The following is a 16,643-nucleotide window of genomic DNA, read 5'->3' as shown; positions in this document are numbered from 1 at the left end:
AAATCGTGTTTTTCTTGTAGTGTTTCATCCCGATCCAGGAGAGTATTTCGGCCGAGAAGCTGGCTGACATCTACATCAGAGAGGTAGTAGCTCAACACGGAGTGCTAGATTAATCATATAAACTAATACAAAACATGAAACTTTGACAATTACCTTCCAAATGGATGAGCATGATCATTACCATATCTTAAAAAACATATTTTTATGATTCAAAACAGTTTGGGGTAATGATCCTATCAATTTATGGCCTAAAAATTGGTTTTCTGCACTTTGTACAGCCAACTCGGCGAGTCCATGAACCAGACTCGTTGAGTAGCTCATTTAGTGCTTGGACTCATCGAGTCCATCGGTGGACTCGGCGAGTTCATCAGTCAGAATGCATAAAACTTGATTTTTTCAACTTGAAACAACAAGTAGCATCAAGTATGTTGGAAAACAATCCTAGTCTCTGATACCACTGATGGGTTTTGAGCATTCTAACACTCCTAAGGTGTACATGCAACCCTAGAAACCTTGGATCTATGTTTTCTCTGTTATACATGCAAACTTTCATTTTTCCAAGGTTTCATCCTAACTAGCATACCATGAAGTATATGTAATACAAAAATCTAGTAGAATGACATACATTTTCTTGTAGCTTGATTCCTTAAGCCTTTAAGAGCCTAGCACACCAAGTGTGATGCCTCAAATGCTTCACATAACACCACCAACAATTGGAAGAACTTGAGAGAAGTATACTTGCACTCACAAAATCGGCTAGCCCTTTTTGCTTTCACTTAGATGCTGATTTTGGTAGCTATGGAGTCCTTTATATAGTGTGTCAAACTAGGGTTACACGATGTAAACCCTAATGACCTTCCATATCCCTCATTCTCCATGGGTTAAAACCTCCATGGAGTATCCATGGGTCACCACATGGGTTTAGCCCAACATAAAGGATTATGGATCATAAGCCCACTATATAAGAATGAATCATTTAAACAATCAATCCTCATTTATTTAATTGGTCTCTTTTGATCACAAAATTAATTCCAAACTAATTCTTGATCAATACTAATTAAATGATATGATTTCATATTAATAGATTAGAACTTATAGTATATTAATAAATCATAAATATCCTCTTCTCAAAAGTCCATCCTTAAAAATTGTTCCGGTGCCATGCAACCCAAATGGACCATGCTACTCTCGGGTCAAGTACATGCTAATTATAGTTATGGGCTTAGACACTAAATCCATCAGTCTCCCACTTGGATAAGTCTAATAACTATAACTGCAAGTACGACTTAAAACACCGACTAGCAATTGTAGCTCTTAAAAACCTCTGTCGAAACGAGACGCTCCATTTTAGATAAGTGATCATATAATCCTCTGTTATCAAGATATCAGTCGGACAAATACATGGAACAACGTCATACTTATTGTCCAGCAGTTTGTTTCCCGATTTCCGATTTGTTTGACATAGAACTTAATCGAACACATCAATTTAGTTCTGACTGGGCCCGACATATACGTCAAAACAAAATCATCGAGGGGCCCAAAATATCGCTTTTAATCCACCAGGGACTAAAAGGAACAAATAAACTTCGACAATATATGCTTGCACTAACTATTCATTGAATCATACTATAACACCCCGAATTTAGAAGGCCAAGAAAGGAAAGGGAAAACCCTAAGTCAAGGAGTCAACTCGTCGAGTCCAGGGAGGAACTCGACGAGTAGGAGTGAGTTTCCGTGTTGCGGATTAAGTGGTCGACTCGGCAAGTCGGGGGACTGACTCGACGAGTCTGGTCTGAATTGGGAAACCCTAATTTCAGGACTTGGTGCCATATTTAAACATCTCATTCTCATTTCCTCAGCCTCCTGGATGCTCTCTCAAGACCAGAACGAAACCCTAGTGCATCTTATGAGTGTTTGAGCCATTTTTGTGTGGATTGTGTACTCTTGAAGAGGAAGAAGGAGAAGAAGGAAGTTGGAGGTGCAAGAAGGAGGAAGTAGATCCAGAAGATACACTCCTTTGGCTACATTTATTGGTAATCAAGTCTTCATCTTGACTTCTAGTTTGTTTGATCTCTTTATGGCCCTTTTTATGAAGTTTATGGGCCAAGAATGATTTCTTGTAGGATTTGGACGTCCCCAAGCTAGATCCTTTCAGATATGGGACTATTTGGAGTAGTTAAGGCATAAAGGTGGAAGCTTTATGCCAATAGAACTCCCCATGCAAAGTTTAAGAGGTTGTTATGGCCTTTTGAGCAAAAAGGGCCATGCATGGATGCAAAGGTATTAGCTTTGCGTGTTATTCCGACCCTAGGAGGCTAGATCTGGGTCTTGGATGCCTTGTGCTTGACTGAAATCATCTGAATAGAGTTGGACATAGAGAGACTCGGCGAGTCACTTGTGGGACTCGGCGAGTCAGGCCATTTTCTTGCCCCAAAACCCTTCTGTTAAGGGTATGAGTTGAGTTGGTAAGGGCTCAGCCAGTCTGGGTCCATAGTGGACATGAAGTTCATCGTACTCGACGAGTTCAAGGAGGAACTCGGCGAGTCCAAGGCAATCTCAAAACCCATGAAGATGGACTCGACGAGTTGTTCATACAACTCGACGAGTCACAGACTGGACGCATTCATATGAGGAAGATGAACTCGACGAATTCAAGGATGAACTCGGCGAGTCGGTTGAAGATGGTCCCGATTGTATGGTTGAAGGAGGACCCGTCGAGTTCTTGCTAGACTCAATGAGTAGAGTCAGGGGTTGTATTGGGTAGTAGGAGTATGGACTCGATGAGTTGGTAGACCAACTCGGCGAGTCAAGTCAACTGGAGGTTGACTTTGACCAAGTTTGACCAGGGTTGACTTTTGGATTATTGTGGTCTAAATGTTATTTTGGGTATTGATAGTTTGAAAAGCTGAAGGGTCAGCGGTTCAGAAGTTGCCGGTTAGCAGTCAGAAGTGTTCAACTAGTCTTCAGCAGTGCGAGGTGAGTCTCCTCACTGTGTGCATGGGTCTACGGCCACAATGCCGACCCATTATGTTTATGCTTATGTTTATGTATAGAAGGAAGACCCGGGGGTTAGCCCTAGGCAATTTTTGTTACATGTTCTGGGTTACGACTTGTACCGGGCGAGGCCCGAGGAATGTAGTATGCTAAAGGTAGTTGTGATTCTCGTACATGTCAGAGTTGATAGGTTCCGGACCAAGTTCCGATGCCCGGGCAAGCCCGAGGAAGGTTTTTATGTTGTATATTAGATTATACTTATTGTCTTTGTGATACTTGTATGTGCCTGGTAGGGAGGTGAGTGTGGGCGAGGTCCCGTATCTCATCATAGCCAAGTATGGACGGGGTTCCGTGTCTCATTAGTAGCAGAGCAGGGGCGAGGCCCGAGTTAGGAAGAAGGTGAGTGTGGGCGGGGGCCCGTATCTCACTATCAGCAGGAGCGTGGACGGGGTTCCATGACTCATCAGTAGCAGGACATGGGCGAGGCCCAAGTTAGGCGAGGCCTTAGATCAGGAGTATGGTAGAGTATGTTTAGCTATTTATTATGTGTGATGTTTGTATGTGTTTAGCGGGTGAGGCCCAGAGACAGGCGAGACCTAAGGGAAACATATCTGTATACCGAGCGGGGCTCGATGCCAGGCGGGGCCTGATGCCGGAAGGGGTCTGATGCCGGGCGAGGCCCGATGCGGCGGGCGGGGGGCCCAGTATGTGGTTATGTGTTCAGGGTTATGTATGGAATGTATGGATCAGTTGATATGTATGGTATGTGGTAGGTTGGGGAACTCACTAAGCTTCGTGCTTGCGGTTTTCAGTTTTGGTTTCAGGTACTTCCGGTAGCGGAGAGAAGAGCTCGGGATGATCGCATGGCACACACAAAAGAAGTTTAGCCTGGGATGTTTACTCTGATAAAATGAACAAGTATTTTGAAAAGATAATCTGATTTGTTATAGAACCCTTTTAGTATGTTTGAAATGATTTAATATAGTGGTTTAGTAATGTTTTAAAAAGAAATTTTTGGTCATGATTTTTGAGATGTTACACATACACAACAACACATTTTATAACATCGAGTTACCGATGCGTTTTCGTACTATCAATGTACAACCAACCCATAGTCAACAACTCATATATCTAGGTTTGAAGACTTATATGATATTATCGTCTCACGATCACTCAAGATGAATTCTATGAAGTGATACAAGTGAGCGCGGGTTTAATCCAATACTCAGACCTTATGAGCACTCACGAATGTTGCAGCAAACTTTGCTATGTCTAATACAATTCTGACAAATCTACAAGCCAAATTCATGACAGCCTTGATTCAATACCTACTTCCAACGTATGATCGACTGTGGATAGTTTGAATATAATTATTCTGGAAGTCAAAACATGCAAAGTGAAACAATAGTAAATGATTGACACAAGACAGTACCATACTAGTAAATAAAAAAACACGTTTTATTTAACATCAAATGTCAATTACATTTCAACTATTACAAGTTTCGAAAGCTATCTAATCATTAAAACTAGTATCATCCTTCAGCCCAATGCGCCTCGCATGTTGTAAATGCTTAACACTACTCAGTCCCTTCGTGAGGGGATCTGCTGGTTCTCATCCGATGATACCCTCTTTGACACGAGGAGTCCTTCTTCTATTCGATGTCTAATGAAGTGGTATTTTCCGTCGATGTTCCTGGATCTGCCTTGATCCCTTGGTTCCTTGGCTAAGGCAACTGCACTCTCGCTGTCACAGAAAATCTCCATAGGCTCCTTTATAGCTGGTACAACTCCAAGGTCTCCAATGAAGTTCTTCAGCCATATTGCCTCCTTCTCCGCCTCGCTTGCTCCTATGTACTCTGATTCGTAAGTTGAATCAACTACTGTCTCCTACTTGGAACTTTTCCAAGTTATTGATCCTCTATTCAGGGTAAAGACCCAGCCCGACTGAGATCGGAAATTATCTCTGTCGGTCTGAAAGTTGGTGTCACTATACCCCACCACTCTCAAGTCATCACTCCCACCGAGGGTAAGGACCCAGTCCTTAGTCCTCCGCAGGTACTTGAGAATGTTCTTAACCGCAGTCCAGTGAGCCTTACCTGGATTTCCTTGATATCTGGTGACCATGCTGAAAGCAAAGGCCACATCAGGGCGAGTACAAGTCATAGCATACATGATCGAGCCAACAGCGGAAGCATATGGTATTCGACTCATCTCAGCTATCTCAACCTCTGTACTCGGACTCTGAGTTTTACTCAGTATGGCATTGCTCTGGATCGGTAAGTCACCTTTCTTGAAATCCTGCATGCTGAATCTTTTCAACACCTTATCCAAGTAGGTAATTTGACTAAGTCCAATTAGTCTTTTACACCTGTCTCTCAATATCCTTATACCAAGAATATAGGCAGCTTCTCCGAAGTCCTTCATAGCGAAACACTTCCCAAGCCAGGACTCAACCTCCTGCAAGGTTGGGATTTCATTTCCTATGAGTAGTATGTCATCCATATACAATACCAAAAAGCTAACTATGCTTCCACTAGCCTTGACATATACACATGACTCATCCTCGCTTCTCGAAAAGCCAAACTCTTTGACTTTCTCATCGAAACAAAGATTCCATCTACGAGATGCTTGTTTCAATCCATAAATGGATTTCTCATGCTTACACACTCTATTAGGGTGCTTTGCATCGACAAAACCCTCTGGCTGACTCATGTAAACATCCTTAGCCAACTTTCCATTAAGGAAAGCGGTTTTGACATCCATTTTCCATATTTCATAATCATGAAATGCAACAATGGATAACATAACCCTAATAGACTTAATCTTTGCTACTGGTGAGAAGGTCTCATCATAGTCAACTCCAGGAGTTTGAGTAAAGCCCTTCGCAACCAGTCGTGCCTTATAAGTGTGTACTTTCCCATCCATGTCGGTCTTCTTCTTAAAGATCCATTTGCACCCGACTGTCTTACGACCCGGTACATTGTCAACCAAGTTCCAAACTTGATTGTCATACATGGACTGAATCTTGCTGTTCATCGCCTCCTTCCATTTAACAGACTCGGGGCATGCCATGGCTTCCTTGTAGTTGTTAGGTTCATCCAATTTTATCAGTGTGCTATCACTGATAAATGTATCACCCTCAGATGTTATATGAAAACCATATAACACAGGTGAAACACCAACTCTACTAGAACGCCTCAGAGGTACGGACTCGTCAATCGGATCGACATGAGTTTCCTCCTCAGGTTGATCGCTAGTGTTTGAGGTTCCTTCACCGCTTGACTCTTGAAGTTCTTCAAGGTGAATTTGCCTCCCACTGTCTCCTTGGCCTATGATCTCTCTCTCGCGAAAGACTCCTCTTCTTGCAACAAAGACAACATTGTCACTTGGTCTGTAGAAGAGATAACCAAAGGATTTCTGTGGGTAGCCGATGAAAATACACTCACTCCGAGGTTCAAGCTTGTCGTGAGTCTTACGTCTCACGAAAGCCTCGCAACCCCAAACCTTGATGTGGTCTAATGTGGGAGCCTTCCCATTCCACATCTCGTGAGGTATTTTGGCAACCTTCTTGGTAGGGACTAGATTAAGGATATGGGCGGCAGTCTCTAAGGTATACCCCCAGAATGAGATTGGTAATGAAGCTCGACTCATCATGGAACGAACCATGTCCAACAAGGTTTGATTGCGCCTCTCAGGCACACCATTCAGCTGTGGTGTCCTAGGTGGTATCAACTGTGAAACAATCCCACATTCCTTAAGATAGTCTAGGAACTCGATACTAAGATACTCACCACCCCGATCAGATCGGAGCATCTTATCTTCCTGCCCAGCTGATTCTCCATTTCTTGTTTAAACTCTTTGAATTTCTCAAAGGTTTCTGACTTATGCTTGATCAAGTAGATATAGCCATATATGTTGTAATCATCAGTAAAGTCACATAGAAGCGGTTAGCATCCCTTGCGGCGGTTCTGAAGGGCCCACACACATCGGTGTGTATGAGATCCAACAACCTTCACCCCTTTCACAAGTACCAGTGAAGGGTGATTTAGTCATCTTTCCAAGCAAGACTCGTAAGTTTCATCCGACCTTAAGTCGAATGACTCCAAAACTCCAGCCTTTTGGAGTTGGCCTATGTGTTTCTTGCTGACATGTCCAAGACGACAATGCCACAAGCATGCTTTATCCAATTCATTGGAAGAATCAATGTGTAACACATTATTTCCTAAGTTGTTTACTGTTGGATTAGTGTCTAAGCCCGTAACTATATTTGGTAAGTACTTGACCCGGTTGTGCATGGTCCTTTTGGGTTGCCTTCACCATAGCAACTTGACAGGGTGATTTATGAAGAGAGAAGAGATATTATTATATTAATATATTATGAGAATAATATATTAAAGGAATAATAATATTATTTGATTAATATTAGTCATAAATTAATTAGGAATTAATTTGGTGACTAAAAGAGGTTAATTGAATAAAGGGGCTTAAACTGTCAAATGTGTGATAGTTGAGTTTTTGGGCTATGAATCCTTATGGGATATAGGGTGGCCGAAATTAAGGAGTATGGGCTCCTTGAATTCGTCCAAGCCTTACTTTAGAAGGATCATTGGATTGCTTAGGGCCTAAGTTATTCAATTAGGGTTAAGGATGTAACCCTAGTAGCTCATAGTATAAATAGACCCTATGGGTGAGGGAAATCGGCCACCTTGTTGCATTGGTAACCCTAGAGCCGATTTTTCTCACCTCTCCTCTCTCTCCAAATCATCCTCTTGCTAGTTGGTGTTTGTAAGCCATTAGAGGAGTGACAATTGTGACTCTAAGCTCCAAGAACAAGAAGATTCAAGCAAACAACTTAAGGTATTCTTCTAGATCTGATTTCATATGTTATGATTCAATTGTTTACTCAAGATCTAGCATTATAAGCCTTGGAAACATTGCATGTTCAATTAGAGAAACCTAGATCCAAGCATTAGGGTTTGCATGTGCACATAGGAAAGTTCTTATGGCTCAAACCCATCAGTGGTATCAGAGCTTAGATTGTTTTCTATTGAATTGATGCTTTGATTGATTGCTTTTTGCATGAAAAAATCGTTTTTGTGCCCCTGACTGATGAACTCGGCGAGTCCCATTGTGGACTCGGCGAGTAGCACCAACTCGGCGAGTTCATAATGGAACTCGGCGAGTTCGAGCGGCAGTTAGAGCAGATTTCGGGATTTCTTGCTGTTTTGCTTGAGGATACTTGCCTTAATTGTTTTGGGTCATTAAAATCCGAATTTTATCATATATTTGAGTATATCTTTGACCAAACAAAAGATAATTACCATTTTATTGAATAATAATTTCCTTATATGATTATAATTGATTATTTGAATCAAATTGGTAAATTTTCTTGCAAGTAATATTGACTAGGTCAAATTTAGATAATCATTAAATTAATTGGTTGATTTATATTATTTGATATTTGATCCTTTATGTTTTGAAAAGTTCAAAACTTTTCCTCAAGTTTTGAAATTAAGTTTTGTGATTAAAAGTTTAATTTGAACTAATTAAATTTCAAACCTTAGAATTTTACAAGTTTTAAAATTCAACCCTATACTTATAATATTATAAGATTAATATATATATATATATATATATATATATATATATATATATATATATATATATATATATATATATATAACTTAAATGCTAGTCTTACTGTTAGTAGGCCTCATTCACGAAGCCAATCTATAAGGGGCGTATAAGGTTATGGCCTATAAAATGGCCGTTTAATGGGTGTTCATTCTCACCCACCGCTTCCTTGATTGGTGGAGGGTCGTTAGCCGAACGGGTAGGATCGGGCAAACCTTTCCTCATTAAAAGTATAATGAATCCATATTAAGTAACTAAATGTTTTTATAAAATTCCCAATCTTAGTTACTTTAGGCAAAAGTGAATTGATGCAATTCCATGAAATTACACTTTGTACCATTGCTAAGACGTTAATGGAGCGCGTGTGGCTAACCGGCACATTAATTGGGTTCTAAGCGAAGGTGGCAAAGCGTGACTCATTGTTTGTTATAGTTCGATGGAGCGTGTGTGGTTAACCAACACATCGAATAGGTAACTGTAACAATGAGGGCACCATGTATATTTGCATGGTTATTCACACCCACTTTGTGATCCTCGGCATCCCAGTCACAAACGAAAGGGGCATATCGAGATTTAAACATGTCATTGAAAAGTTCAATGTATCTCAAAAGATCTAGGAGTTTTCAATACATTTAAAATCTAATTTCTTTTTCGTTTTTCATGGTGGAGAATTAGTGAATCGACATTCACTTTCCTTTAAATTATTTACTTATTAGATTACGGCATCCCTCTTCTAATTTGTGAATAATGTTGTTGGTTCCTAGCCCTAATTTCTCATTTGGGTGATTAATTGGGGAAATTCATTTCTAATAAACTTTGTTCTTTTTCTTTTCAGATGTCGAACGCAAACAACAACGCTTCTGGGTCAAACTCCTCTGGTTCATTCTCACTCATGAACTTGTGTGGGAAAGTGATCTTCGATGGGACCAACTTCAGTAATTGGATCCGCAACATTCGTATGGTCACTCGCTACGAGGACAAAGAGTATGTCCTCTACGAGAAGCTTAAGGAGATTGACATCGAAACTGCTACTGCTGATGAGATCGCGGCCTACGAGGCCCACGAGCATGATGCCACGAAAATCCATTGCATCATGCTCGCGACTATGTCTGCTGAACTCCAAAAGTCCTATGAGGACAAGTACCCCTATGAGATGCATCAGGATATGCTGGAACGCTACCACCAGAGCGCCAGGCAAGAGAGGTATGAGATCATCACTTTGATGATCACTACCAAAATGGGCAATGGAGAGTCCCTTACTGCTCATCTGCAAAAGATGCAGAGATATGTTGATCGCCTGCTGAAGTTGAATGTGAACTTCGATGAGGAGCTAGCAATTGACATTATCCTTCACTCATTGCCTTCCTGCTATAGCCAGTTCCGCATGACCTACCATATGAATAAGGAAGAGGTCTCATTGAGCAAGCTTCAGGGCTTGTTGAGGACTGCCGAGAGCAACCTCAAGGATAAATCTGTTGCATCACCTCCCACTCCAGCTGCTGCCCTGTCTTGGCAATAGGGCAAGGGAAGGGTAAGAAGAGGAAGGCCTCCTCAAGGGGCCACCACAAGAGAAAGTATCAAGATGACACCTCTTCTAGTGGAACCAAAGTTGGTTCTGCCAAACCCAACTCAAACCCCAAGGAGGCAGAGTGCCACCACTGCCACAAGATAGGGCATTGGAAGAGAAGTTGCCCAGAATATCTGCAGGCCATCAAGGATGGGAAGATCAAGCCATCTTTCGCAGATATTTAAACAATTAATCTAATAGTTTGTCACATGCTACTTCTTGGGTTCTTGATACAGGATGTGGTTTTCACATATGTTCTGATTTGCAGGGACTAAAAGGAAATAGGGATGTGGAGCGTGGAAGGATGAATCTGATCATGGGAAACAAAAGACTGTCGCCTGTGACCAAGATTGGAGTTTATTCCTTAGTGCTTAGTAATGGTTTAGATTTAAATTTGAATAATTGTTTCTATTCGCCAGATATGGCTAGGAACATCATTTCATTTCATGTTTTGTATAAACAAGGCTTTAGATATTCATTTAATAATGAAAAGGGTTCTATTTGTGCTTATTTTAATAATGTTTTATATTTTGAAGCATTGCCTTGTAATGGAATATATGAAACTGTGATGGTTGTAGACAACTTAGGAAATGATGTATTGTGTGTGGATTCTTCCAATAGTATGGATAGAGCATGCTTGTGGCATTGCCGTCTTGGACATGTCAACAAGAAACGCATAGCCCAACTCCAAAAGGATGGAGTGTTGGAGTCATTCGACCTTAGGGACGATGACGTGTGCGAGTCTTGTTTACTTGGAAAGATGACCAAGTCACCCTTCACTGGCACTTGTGCGAGGGGTGAGGGTTTATTGGAACCCTTTAGATCCACCACAAGGGACGCGAATCGCTTCTATGTGACTTTCACAGATGATTATAGCAGATATGAGTATATCTACTTAATCAAGCACAAGTCAGAAACCTTTGAAAAGTTCAAAGAGTTCAAACAAGAAGTGGAGAATCAATTGGGCAGGAAAATCAAGATGCTTCGATCTGATCGAGGTGGAGAGTACCTAAGTCTTGAATTCCACGACTACCTCAAGGAATGTGAAATAGTTTCACAATTGACGCCACCTAGGACACCACAATTGAATGGTGTAGCTGAGAGGCGTAATCGAACCTTGCTAGACATGGTTCGTTCCACGATGAGTCGTGCTTCGCTACCTATCTCATTCTGGGGGTATGCCTTAGAGACTGCCGCCCATATCCTTAACTTAGTACCTACGAAGAAGGTTGCCAAAACACCTCACGAGATGTGGACAGGGAAAGCTCCCTCGTTAGCACATATCAAGGTTTGGGGTTGCGAGGTTTTCGTAAGACGAGATACTCACGACAAGCTCGAACCTCGTAGTGAGCGATGTATTTTCATCGGCTACCCACAGAAATCCTTTGGATATCTCTTCTACAGACCGAGTGACAATGTAGTCTTCGTTGCGAGGAGAGGGGTTTTCCTAGAGCGAGAACTCATAAGCCAAGGGGACAGTGGGAGGCAGATCGATCTTGAAGAGCTTCAAGAGTCGAGCGATGAAGGAACCTCTAACACTGGCGCTCAACCCGAGGAGGAAACCCCGGTTGAACCGATTGACGAGTCCTTACCTCTTAGATGTTCCGAAAGAGTTAGTGTTCCACCCCAGTTTTATGGTTTTCATATTACTGTGGAAGGGGATACGTTCATTAGTGATAGTACACTAGTGAATATGGATGAACCTAACAGCTATAAGGAAGCCATAGCAGGCCCAGAGTCTGCAAAATGGAAAGAGGCTATGGATAGCGAGATCCAATCCATGTATGACAACCAAGTTTGGAATTTGGTTGACAATGTACCAGGTCGTAAGACGGTCGGGTGCAAGTGGATCTTCAAGAAGAAGACTGACGTAGATGGAAACGTGCACACTTATAAGGCGCGATTGGTTGCGAAGGGTTTCACTCAAACTACTGGAGTTGACTACGACGAAACCTTCTCACCAGTTGCGAAGATAAAGTTTATCAGGGTGATGCTGGCCATTGCTGCATATCATGACTATGAAATATGGCAGATGGATGTCAAAACCGCTTTTCTTAATGGGAAGTTGGCTGAGGATGTTTACATGGCTCAGCCAGAGGGTTTTGTCAATACAAAGCATCCCAATAGAGTGTGTAAGCTTGAGAAGTCCATTTATGGACTTAAACAAGCGTCTCGTAGATGGAATCTTTGTTTTGACGAGAAGGTCAAAGAGTTTGGTTTTCTGCGAAGCGAAGATGAATCTTGTGTATATGTCAAAGCCAGTGGGAGTATAGTAAGTTTTCTCGTATTGTATGTCGACGACATACTACTCATAGGAAACGACATGCCGACATTGCAGGAGGTTAAGTCCTGGCTCGGGAAGTGCTTCGCTATGAAGGACCTCGGAGAGGCTTCCTATATTCTGGGAATAAGGATAGTGAGAGACACAAGTAAGAGACTAATAGGACTTAGTCAGAATACTTACTTGGACAAGGTACTAAAACGTTTTAGTATGAAGAATTCAAAGAAAGGGGAGTTACCAATCCAGAGTAATGCCAAGTTGAGTAAGACTCAGAGTCCGAGTACTAAAGTCGAGATAGCAGAGATGAGCCGAGTACCATATGCTTCCGCAGTTGGCTCAATTATGTATGCTATGACTTGTACTCGCCCTGATGTGGCCTTCGCTTTGAGCATGGTCAGCAGATATCAAGGGAACCCTGGCAGAGCACATTGGATCGCAGTCAAGAACATGCTTAAGTACCTTCGGAGGACCAAGGAATGGTTTCTAGTCCTCGGTGGGAGTGATGACTTAAAGGTGCGAGGGTACAACGACGCCAGCTTTCAGACCGACAGGGACAACTATCGTTCGCAGTCGGGCTGGGTCTTTACCCTCAATGGAGGTGCAGTGACTTGGAAAAGTTCCAAGTAGGAAACTGTAGCTGATTCAACGTGCGAATCAGAGTACATTGCAGCAAGCGAAGCGTCAAAGAAGGCAATATGGTTGAAGAACTTCATTGGAGACCTTGAAGTTGTGCCAGCCATAAAGGAGCCCATGGAGATTTTCTGTGATAATGAAGGAGCGGTTGCCTTGACCAAGGAACCAAGAGATCATGGTAGATCTCGACATATCAACAAAAAATATCATTTTATTCGACATCGGGTGGAAGAGGGACTCCTCGTAGTGAAGAGGGTATCGTCAGAAGATAACCCAGGAGATCCGCTTACGAAGGGACTGATCAGGGTTAAGCATTTGCAGCACGCTAGGAGCATTGGGCTGAAGGACGATATTAGTTTAGATTAGATAGTTTGGAAACGTGTAATAGATAAGTTGTTATTAACATTTGATGATTAAATAAAGGAGTATTATTTATTAGTAGTGTTACTGTCTTATGTTAATCTTTTACCTATTGTTTCATTTTTGCATGTTTTGACTTCCTGAGTAATTAAATTATTTGATAATAATCAAATTATTCGAACGGTCCACAGTCGTTCATATGTTGGAAGTAGATATGAATGAAGACTGTCATGAATTGGTGTGTAGATTGTATAAAGTGTATTATACATAGCAAAAGTTTGCTACAACGTTCATGAGTGCTTATGAACTTGATTTGAGCATTGGAATAAACCCACACTTGCTGGAATCACTTCATGGAATTTATCACGAGTGATCGCAAGATGGTAATATCATATGGTCTTAAAACCCAGATATATGGTTTATTATTTATTAATTAGTTGTGCATTGATAATGCGTAAACGCATCAGTAACTTGATGTTATAAAACGTATTGTTGTGTATGATTTGATTAATGGATAATAAATGCATATAAGTCGAAGTTTATCTGTTCCTTTTATCCTAAGAGGGTAAAAGCGATATCAGGGCCCCTCGATGATTTGATTTGACTTATGTGCCGGGACGGTCAGGACTGAATTGATGTGTTCAATTAAGTTCTATGTCAAATGAATCTGAGATCGAAAAACCAATTGCTGGACAATAAGTATGACAATGTTCCATGTAATTGTCCGCACGATATCTAAAACAGAGGATTATACGATCCCTTATCTGAAGGACAGGTTACTGATAAGATCAGAGTTTGACAGCGTCGTTGAGAGCTACGATTGCTAATTGGATTAGGTTTGCATTTATAGTTACTAGACTTATCCAAGTGGGAGACTGTTGGATTAGTGTCTAAGCCCGTAACTATATTTGGTAAGTACTTGACCCGGTTGTGCATGGTCCTTTTGGGTTGCCTTCACCATAGCAACTTGACAGGGTGATTTATGAAGAGAGAAGATATATTATTATATTAATATATTATGAGAATAATATATTAAAGGAATAATAATATTATTTGATTAATATTAGTCATAAATTAATTAGGACTTAATTTGGTGACTAAAAGAGGTTAATTGAATAAAGGGGCTTAAACTGTCAAATGTGTGATAGTTGAGTTTTTGGGCTATGAATCCTTATGGGATATAGGGTGGCCGAAATTAAGGAGTATGGGCTCCTTGAATTCGTCCAAGCCTTACTCTAGAAGGATCATTGGATTGCTTAGGGCCTAAGTTATTCAATTAGGGTTAAGGATGTAACCCTAGTAGCTCATAGTATAAATAGACCCTATGGGTGAGGGAAATCGGCCACCTTGTTGCATTGGTAACCCTAGAGCCGATTTTTCTCACCTCTCCTCTCTCTCCAAATCATCCTCTTGCTAGTTGGTGTTTGTAAGCCATTAGAGGAGTGACAATTGTGACTCTAAGCTCCAAGAACAAGAAGATTCAAGCAAGCAACTTAAGGTATTCTTCTAGATCTGATTTCATATGTTATGATTCAATTGTTTACTCAAGATCTAGCATTATAAGCATTGGAAACATTGCATGTTCAATTAGAGAAACCTAGATCCAAGCATTAGGGTTTGCATGTGCACATAGGAAAGTTCTTATGGCTCAAACCCATCATCTACAACCATCACAGTTTCATATACACCATTACAATGTAATGCTTTAAAATAAAAAATACCATTATAACAAGCATTAATAGCACCACATTCATTATCAAATGAAAAACTAAACCCTTGTTTATACAAACCATGAAAGGAAATAACATTTCTCGCCATTTTAGACGAGTATGAACAACTATTCAAATCTATTTCTAACCCACTACTAAGCAATAAAGAGTAAACTCCAATCTTGTTGACAGGTGAAACCTTCCTATTCCCCATGATCAAGTTTATCTTCCCGTGCTCCACATCCTTACTTCTTTTTAGGCCCTGCACATCAGAACAAATGTGAATTCCATAACCTGTGTCAAGAACCCAAGAGTTAGAATGTGATGAGTTTTTAGATAGAATAATATAAATACCTGCATGGGTGGCCTTAACCTTCCCATCTTTAACATCCTGCAAGTATTTGGGGCAGCTTCGCTTCCAGTGCCCCTTTTCATGGCAATAGAAACACTCTGCTTCTTTTGGGATGGCCGAGGGAGTAGCAGAACCTCATTTGGTTCCACTTGAAGAGGATCCATCAAGAGACTTTCCCTTGCAGCTCTTGGTAGGAGCCTTCCTCTTCTTCCCCTTACCTTGCCCAATTTCCAGAACAGGGGCATTAGCAGTAGGAGTGGTTACAACATATTTACCTTTGAGACCACTTTCGGCAGTCCTCAAAAGGCCCTGAAGTTTGCTCAGAGTGACTTCCTCCTTGTTCATATGATATGTCATGCGGAACTGGTCATAACATGGAGGTAAGGAGTGTAGAATAATGTATATAGTCAGCTCCTCATCAAATTTCACATTCAATTTGAGCAGACGGTCCACAAACCTTTGCATTTTCTGCAAGTGGCCCGTGATGGGTTCACCATCCTTCATCTTTGTTGTAATCATGGAGCAGATGATTTCATACCGCTCTTGACGAGCACTCTGATGGTATCTTTCCATCAGGTCCTGATGCATCTCAAAAGGGTAGAAGTCCTCATAGGACTTTTGTAGTTCAGGAGACATGGTGACAAGCATGATACAAGCTACCTTGGTGGCATCTTTCTCATGTGCCCTGAAATCAGCAATCTCCCGAGGAGTAGCAGCAGACTCATCTATATCCTTAAGCTCCTTGTCGAGGACATATTCCTTGTCCTCTCAGCGAGTGACCATCCTGGTGTTCCTAATCCAATCATTGAAATTAGTCCCATTAAAGATGACTCTCCCACAAAGGTTCATGAGAGAGAAGGAACCGGTAGGGTTTGAGCCCGAAGCAGTGTTGGAAGACATCTGAAAAGAAAAAAAGACAAAGTTTAGATTAGATAAAGAGTCATTAATATAACACCCAAAATGAAATATTAAGGCTAGGACCCAACACAATATTTTACAATTTGGAAGAGGGATTCCATAATCCAACTTGCAAAATATTTGAAGGTAGGTAAATGACGATTTACCAATTTCCACCATGAAAAACAAAATCGTTTATTAAGTTTTAATTGGATT

This window comes from Lactuca virosa, chromosome 4 (genome assembly GCF_052849685.1).
Source record: "Lactuca virosa cultivar CGN04683 chromosome 4, Lactuca_virosa_CGN04683_v6, whole genome shotgun sequence".
Taxonomy (NCBI): domain Eukaryota; kingdom Viridiplantae; phylum Streptophyta; class Magnoliopsida; order Asterales; family Asteraceae; genus Lactuca; species Lactuca virosa.
The sequence above is the reverse complement of the archived record's forward strand: the minus strand, read 5'-3'. Positions refer to the sequence as shown.